Below are 9,082 nucleotides of genomic sequence, written 5' to 3' on the forward strand. Positions count from 1 at the left end.
TAAGAAGGGAACGTCCAGCTCATACTTGAGAAGGAAGATTGAGGCCGAAAACGAGGTATCTTATTTAATTTTATTAAAAGACTCTTGATATGATTAATAACCCATCAAATAGTAAAAACGTCTCACTACTTACGAATTTACTATAGAATTTTAACACATTATTATAACAGGGATATATCAGTACACGTGCATTACTTTAATATCTATGAAACTAGTTACAAACACTAATTGAATTCAGAAAGTAGTTTCTTATATTTAAAAGGTAAATTGTAAGCAGCCTTTAGCTTTTCTATATTATTTTTTAAGCACCACTGAATTTTTCCAAAACAGTAATTTAAAATTTTAAAATATTTCAAAACTAAATTTAATTTAATATGTAAAATAATATAAAAAATATCTATTTCATATTCTGCACTAAATTATAAAATTTGATGACAAATAAATAAAAAAATGGTATAATATTTAGAATATTAAGGAAGTCCAAATTATGTGTAAGTAAAGCTGGCAAACATGTCTGTCAGTCATTGTATTGCTTGTTAAAAGTTGTTAATTTTTATACCCTCCACCACCATAAGTGGTGAATGAGGGTATATATGATTTTGTCATTGTGTGTAACATTGAGAAATATTCATCTGATACCGAACAAAGTATATATATTATTGATTCTTATGAAATTCTAAGTCGATCGATTCTATAAATGCCTACAGAATGGAAATATCCATAGAAAAATCAGCAAAAATAAGTTTCGTGGTAAAGAAAATTATATTACAAAAGTTTTCGTGGATCGGCCCATATTTGACCATAGCTCCCATATAAAGTACACTTCCGAAAATCCCTTAAATAAGCATAAATGTCTTATAAATGTCGCTATCAAGTTGAAATTCGACATAAATAATCCCAATATAAAACCGCTGTACATAATTTTATGAAGATCGACCGATAATTGGTTATAGCTCCCATATACGGACCACTTCCGAAAAACACAATAAACTACTAAATATCTAAAAAATATCAATATCAAAACAAAATTGCGCACATATCCGTAATTTATATTTAGAAATCATACTACAGGATTTTGTGAATATCGGGCTATATTTGACCATAGCTCCCATATCAGGTCCACTTCCAAAAATCAGTTAAGTACTCATAAATCTCTTATAAATACATTTATCATGCTAAAATTCGACAAAAATTATACTCATGTCAATAGGTATCACTGTACCAAATTCTATGCAGATTGGCAGATAATTGGTCCCCTATAAGGCCCATTTCCGAAAAAAGATATTCACCTTAAAAAATATTAAAAATATATCGATATCAAAATGAAATTACGCACAGATCAGTAATTTGTATACAGTAATCATAATTCTGGATTTTGTGAATATCGGTCCATATTCAACCATAGCTCCCATATAAGGTCCACTCCCGAAAATCACTAAAATTCTCAAAAGTTTCTTACAAATATAGTTATAAGGTTGAACACATTAGAAGTCACCGTACTCAACTGAGTACAGTTGTATTTTTACGTGTATTCGAGCAAAACTAAAGAAAAAACACTTGTTGTACCGTTATTTAGTTTCACAACAACAATAATAAGAGCTGCAGAAAAATAATTTGTATGTTGTTTCTGTTGCTTATGCAGAAATATCAGTTTGTATTGTGACGCGAATACAGTGTGTGGCTTAGTAAACTATTTTGTAAATATTTGAAACAATACTAAAATTTTGTTGGTAATCTTGCATTATTTTTATAAAAATAATAACAACGAAACATACAGGCTTCAAATAATACTTAAAAATAAGAAAATAAAAAAAATAGAAAGGTATAAAGTTGGCTGTACTAGTTTGAGTACAATGACAGCATCCATTAGTAAAAATATTTTATTTTTTTGTAAGATTTAATATATGAGTGGTATATGTTTTAAAGGCTAGCAGAGTTTCAAAGGGCTTCAAGAGGCATTTTAGCTGATAGTGAAGATGAATAAATTGATATGGCTATCATACCACCTACGCGCAGAAAAAAAATATAGTTGTACATGTTTACTGTAACCATTTCAACACTTTTACAAGTTTTTTAACAATGTTATAGTCACAGTAACTATTTATATGATTGTGGTAACTATTAATTTACGATTCACGTGATTGTATCAACCATATATATGGTTACAGTAAACAATTATTGTTTGTGACAACATTTTTATGATGAATAATTTTATCATAATATGTTGTTCTCAGATTATGATATACATAAGCCGAGAGCAAAATAATATGGTAAGCCCTTCTTAGGGGAACCGTTAAGCCTTGGGGCTCAAGAAACCGTGAGAAGACAGACGTGGTTATACCCAATTTGTTCCAAAACTACAATAAAAGTATGGGTCGTTGATGAGCTCGATCAATACATCTCTTTGTATAGGATTGCAGTTCATAGTAAGAAGTGGTAGTGGGTTTTATTTACATACATGCTTGCTATGACAATTTCTAACGCTTGGAGGCTACATGTGATGAGCCGTGAGAGTCCCGTGGATCAACTTTTGTTTCGCAAAATATTGCGCGTAATTATTTTTGCCAAGGTGGACAAAACAAATCACGGCAGTCTGGGGCAATAGTTGAAGGTTTACCTCAAGATGGTGTTGGACGCTATCCCGCAAAAATAGAAAAACTGTGACGGTGCGTAATTTGCCATGCCAGAGTACGCTGGCATTGCCAGAATTGCTTTAAACCACTTTGTGTCGAAAAATAATGTTTCGAAAAATTTCATACTTAAGAAGTCAGTGTACTCATTTGAGTACACCCCTAAAACTCGCTTCCAGAAAAAAAATTTACAATTTTTCTTCCATTTTCTTTTTTTTATGCTGGTTTATATTAATAAATAAATCTGAAATCAAAAACATAAAGCCTGTTTTCATTTGACCTCTAATGGGTTAAATTCGAAACATATTTATTCAATATATACAAAAATCGATGTACCAAATTTTATGATGATAGGCCCATAATTGGTCATAACCTCCATATAAGAACCACTTCAGGAAAACACATTAACCTGCACAAATATCCATAAAAATCTATACTGAACCAAAATTTTACACCGATCAGTAATTTGTATCCAAGAATCGTACTACAAGATTTTTTAAATATTAGTCCATAATTCGGCATAGCTCCCATATAAGGTTCACTCTTGTTAATAGCGTTGTTTATATGAAATTCTACTAAATTAGCCCACAAATACTTAGGACCATAATAAGTCATAGCATCCATATATTAAACCAAAATAGTACACAGGTCAGCAATTTGAATTCAAAAATCATAATGCTGAAATTTGTGTAAGTCCATAAAAATCACGTTAAAATATTTTATGATAATCGAATCACAACCACAACCACAACCAAAAATTTTTAAATTTGTCTAAATATATTTGTATACGCTTTTTTATGCTCTGTTTTTTCACTTGAGGTTAACAGGGAAAAATTTTGATCCAAACGTATTAATTAATTATTAAGTATATAGATTGTTAAATTTCATACGTTCTAATAGGAACTTGAATTGTAAATTGCTGAATTACATAAAATTTGTTGTACATTTGAAATAAAATATATTCTGAGTAAACTAGTCTTTCTAACAATTGTTATATTATTTCAGTTGTTATACCATCATATTTAGGTGGAGGGTATTTAAGATAATATACTTAGTACTCTTACTTGTTTATCTAAATATACACTAAGTAGGATGGGCAAATATTTAAACTGAAAACTGTATTTTGAAAACCGTATTAAATACAGTGTTTTTAAAAAACCTGTTTTTCGGTTAACCGACATCGAAAAAACCGGTTAAAGCTGTTAACCGTAGAAAACACAAAATGTCCAATAAAGTATATATAGCTTTTAAATTTTGTAATTTTTAGCAGTCAGGAATGGTTAATATTAAATAACTATAAATATACAAAAGTGCTAAGTCCATTGATTTTGTGAAAATTTAAAAATTATTATCTCAGTAATACTTGTTTTAATTATAGGTTTATTCATTAAATTTCAACCCAAAAAATGTAAATCACTTTTTTAATTAAAATTTCATAATTTTTAAATTTATTATCACATCTACTTTCTTATATGATATGAATCATTAGTAAGATTTAGCATAAACTTATAGAATTATGCTGAATTTAATTTTAATTTTTAATAGGTTCATTATGTGAAATTTATTCTGAAAAAGTTGTTAAGTAAACTTATTGTCCGCTACTGTTCAGAATCATAGTAATTCTTAAAAATATGAATCTAAAGAGGTTTGTATTGTTAATCAGCACTTTAGGTTTCAAATCAGACCAATAATGGTTATACAATGAATATTAAAAATGCACAAAAACGTGAGATTTATTAATATTAGTCCCAAATTTTTAAAACCGGTTAACCGAGTGATATGTGATATGATTTCCAAGAAAGCACGGTTTTTCGGTTAACTGGTTTATAAACACTTATTATGTAACACAACGTGAAATATAAAACTTATTTAATATTGTTATATAGGGTTGGCTTTCATTGAACTGTCTACAGAATTTTGTAGTGAGTACTTGTGGAAAACTTCTGCCAGTTAGCTCCTTTCGTTTGGGCACTATCATGATTTTAAAAGACGGACGGGCGGACAGACAGACATACATAACTAGATCGTCATAGAATCTTATGAGGATCGTGTTTATATACACTAATGAGGGTCTGCGACAAATATATTGATGTGTTACAAACGGAATGGCATATTCCAATCTTTATTGATGGTGGATATAAAAAATCCTATGTTCTGCATGGCGTATGATAATTATTATTATTGATAAAATAATAATACGCTATGGTGTACCTCTGATGGCTAAAGGAATGGAAAATAAATGAAGGTGTTGTTGGCAGGAAATAATAATTGAAATATGAAACTCCATACCTGTTTTTATGATAACTTTTATTTATAGCCAATATTTCTATATACCCCTAATATTCATATTTATGATTGTAATTTATATGTTTTTATATTTGTGAATATATAGCTTCGCAATTCAAACAGAAAATTAAATTTTTATTTGTTGCAATTTGATTTAAATCCATTTCATACACATTTCACTCTATTTATTATTTTGTTCTGATTATTTGCAATTTTATTCAGTTTATCTCATCTATTTTTGTTGCCAATTGAGCTTAAATTTTATAATACAAATTCTGTCAATAAATGTTGCAAACGCTTGTAAAAAAACAATTTTGCATTAGGTTGCATTAGTTGGCTAGTTAAACCACCTGTAAATTGCACTATATCCGTAAAAGTATTACAAATAAATACAATCACATGCGCTTTAATGAGAGCAAAAATATTTAGTTTTATAACCATTTGTGAAAAAATAGTACACATACAACCGGATAGGAATAAATGCATATAAATAAATCTAATAAAAATTTATGACATTTCAATGGAAATTTATAGCCTCCCAGGGATGTGTGACCATATGTGTTGTGTTCTTATGGAATTATGCACTTGTTCGTAAATTAGTGTAAATGAATAATAAATCAGATATAGAATTGTAGAATATTAAATTTGTTTGTCGTACCAAATTGTATTTTGCCAAAAAAGCAAGGTTTATTAAAAAACTAAATATTTGTTTTAAATGTTTTAATATAGTATGTTTGTAATTGAATTAAAATCAATATTTTTTAGAAATATAGAAAATAAGATAATTTGGTTTTAAACTGGACTTAATTATATTAGCTAACCCTTTGAAAATGCTTATATCCTGAAAACTTTGGTAAGTATGGTTTCTAAGTGTCCAGCAGTAATTATTTAAGACATATTTTCTAGAAGCCAAATCATCGATTTTAAACAGTCATGCTAGAAATGTGTATGTACAACTACTCTTCGCCAATAACTTAATATTTCGATTTGTAGCAACTTGAAGCAACTACTGCAATTATACTATTTTATACTTATACTCATTTGCGTTATTATGTTTTTTATTTTATTTGTATTTTAACAATTGAAACAGTCATTTAACGACAGAAATTAAAGAAACAATTGTAATTAAGTAATTTTTTTGTAAACTCTTTCTTTTGTTCTCAATACTACAGTTTTTGCTACAACTTGTTGTCACAATAAACTACAATAATTAAAACAAATGGAATCTTTAAGTAGTTTCAATAAAAAACTGTTAATAAAACAAAAAAAAACTGTTAATTCAACGGTAAAAACTGTTAATAAAACATTCTAATATTGAATTTGATTTAAAATAAATATTGAATGCGAGATTTTTTAAATTTTTTAGCTTTAATTTTGAAACACTTCACGGTGGTCATCCATCCATAACTTCTTTATCTATATATATATATATGAATTATATATATATATATATATAAAAGAGTAACGTTACTGACTGACTGACTGATTCATCATCGCACAGCCCAAACGGCTGAAGCTAGAATCACGAAATTTTAACTATGGGTTCCTCCCTACCCAGAAAGATCCGATAAGAAGGAATTTTTGGAAATTCGGACGTTTAGGGAGTAAAAAAGGGTAAAAACGGGTAAATTCGGTAACCTTATATCTTCAAAACTAATAAAGATACAAAAAACTGCATGTTATTCCATTTAAAAAATAAGCTGACAGGTGTTTCGTACTTTTTCGAAATTTGAAACATTTAGGGGAGAAAACGGTTAAAAACTGTATTTTGGTACTTTTTTGGCACCCTATGTATCTTTTAAACCAATAAACATAGAAAGAAATTTTAAATCGTATTCTTTAATTATCAAAAAATAAAAAACACAAGTTTGGTACTTTTTGGAAATTCGAACCCTTAAGGGATAAAAATTGTGTTTATTTTTGGTACTTTTTCATAAAATATGTTTTTCTTTAATCTGACATAGACATACGAATATTTTATTATGATCTCCCACCATGATACAGAAATTTATTTGAATAAAATTTTACCAAAGCAATGGGGATAAAAAAGGTACCAAAAAGGGAATAAAATCGGGAAAAAACATTTTATTTGAAATTATTAAGCCAATTTTGATAATTTTTTTAACATTGATTCCTGGATTCATACAAAAATTAACTAACAGGGTGTTATTTGGAACTCGAGTGCCAAGTTGTATATTGGGCCAAATCCGGGTAAACAGTTTGGTACTTTTTTTAAAACATATTTTTTCATAGGCACATTAACACAAATTTTAATATTTTGAGACATGTCTGTAGAATAAAAATTTTTGGCAAAATGGAATATTTTTAAAGTTCGAACTTGAGGGGTGTTCGAGGAAGAAAAGGGAAATTGGTGCTTTTCTGCTAATGGTACTTTTTTAATATTTTAAATTATTTCACTTATCGATATTAAAGTTAGCTGATTTGTGTCTGAGTGAAGTCTGTGTTAGGCATAGGGTACAATATTTAGGTACCAAATGTGAGAACTGAACTATAGGTACTTTTTTATTCATCTAATGGTACTTTTTGAATTTTATATGACAATGGACTTAGAAACATGAAATTAAGCATATATGGTCCTAAGTGAGTGTGAATTTTAGGTGTAGTCTTTTTGGTACTTTTTCTTTAATCGAATGGTACTTTTTGTAATTTCTTCACCAATGAACCTAGAAACATGAGATAAAGCTTACATGGGCCCGAGTGGGTGGGATTCCACACGTGGCTGCGTTTTGGTACTTTTTCTATATTATAATGGTAATTTTTGAATTTTCTGTAATAATGGACATAGCAATATGAAATTAGGCGTCTATGGTCCCAAGTGAGTGAAAATTCAAGGCCATACTTCTTGATACTTTTTCTTTGTTCTTATATGTACTTTTGTGAATTTACTATAATAATGGACCTAGCGTTTCCAAAAAAAACCGAAGAATTTCAAAACCGCGGTTTCGTTTTTTTTGGGTTTTGTGATAATTTTTAAATATTAATTATTATAGAAACAAAATTAGTTGATAATATAGGAAAGGCTATACAAAATTTAAATTTCAAACTTGACGGGATATGGTTTAGTGAATGCGAATTCAAAAGTGATAATCAATGCTAATATATGTTTATTGCAATGGTACTTTTTGAATATTTTATAATAATAAACCTAAAAATTTAAAATAGGCACACATGATTCTGAATGAATTTGAATTCACAAAAGGTGACTTTAGTACTATTTCATTCTTCTAATTGGTGTGGCGAAGCTCACCGGGTCAGCTAGTTTCGTCATAAAAATGTTTGAAATTTGGCATTTGTATTAAGAATAACATAAAATATTTCGATGTTCAAATACAGGGTTTGGCCAAAACAGCATGGACGTTCTAAAAGTATCAAAAAAATTGCATGTAAGTGTCTGAAATTTAGTCCAAAAATAAAAAATAAAATATGTGTTTAAAAAAAAATGGTATTTCAAATTTCGGATTGCATATACAGAGTTTGGCCAAACAATCATGGACGTTTTGAAATTATCGGAAAAATTAGGTTATTCATGTAAATGCCTGAAATTTCTTGTACACTTGATCCATCGGAAAAAATATTAGAAATTGCATACAGGATAAACATTGACGTTATAAAAGTATCGAAAAAATATGTAATTTTTGTAAATGGCTTCAATTAGGTTTATAATTAAAAATAGCATAAATGATCCATTGAAAAAAAATTTGACATACCAAAAAAATACAAAAAAATGTGTAAAATATGATGGCACTAAAATCGTTCTGGTTATTGGAATGGCAGATAATTGCAGTCCTTACTCCTGATACTTTACAGTATTATATGTAATTTGCACTTAACCTCTACTAGCCCCTTTTACTTCGTTCCTTTCAAACTTTGTATACCCTCCACCACCATAAGTGGTGAATGAGGTTATATATATGAGAAATATTCATCTGAGACCCAACAAAGTATATATATTATTGATTCTTATGAAATTCTAAGTCGATTGGGCCATGTCAGTCTGTGTAAAACACGCTCACGTCCAAAATACGCAAAGAAACTTAGTAGAGTTGCAAGAAAAATGTTTATTATTGTCCTAAGCAGTTTGGTATTGAAAATCAGCGAAATCGGTGCAGTGGAACCAAAGTTATGAATTAAAATGTGGCACAACC

The sequence above is a fragment of the Calliphora vicina genome, chromosome 3 (assembly GCF_958450345.1).
Source record: "Calliphora vicina chromosome 3, idCalVici1.1, whole genome shotgun sequence".
Taxonomy (NCBI): Eukaryota; Metazoa; Arthropoda; class Insecta; order Diptera; family Calliphoridae; genus Calliphora; species Calliphora vicina.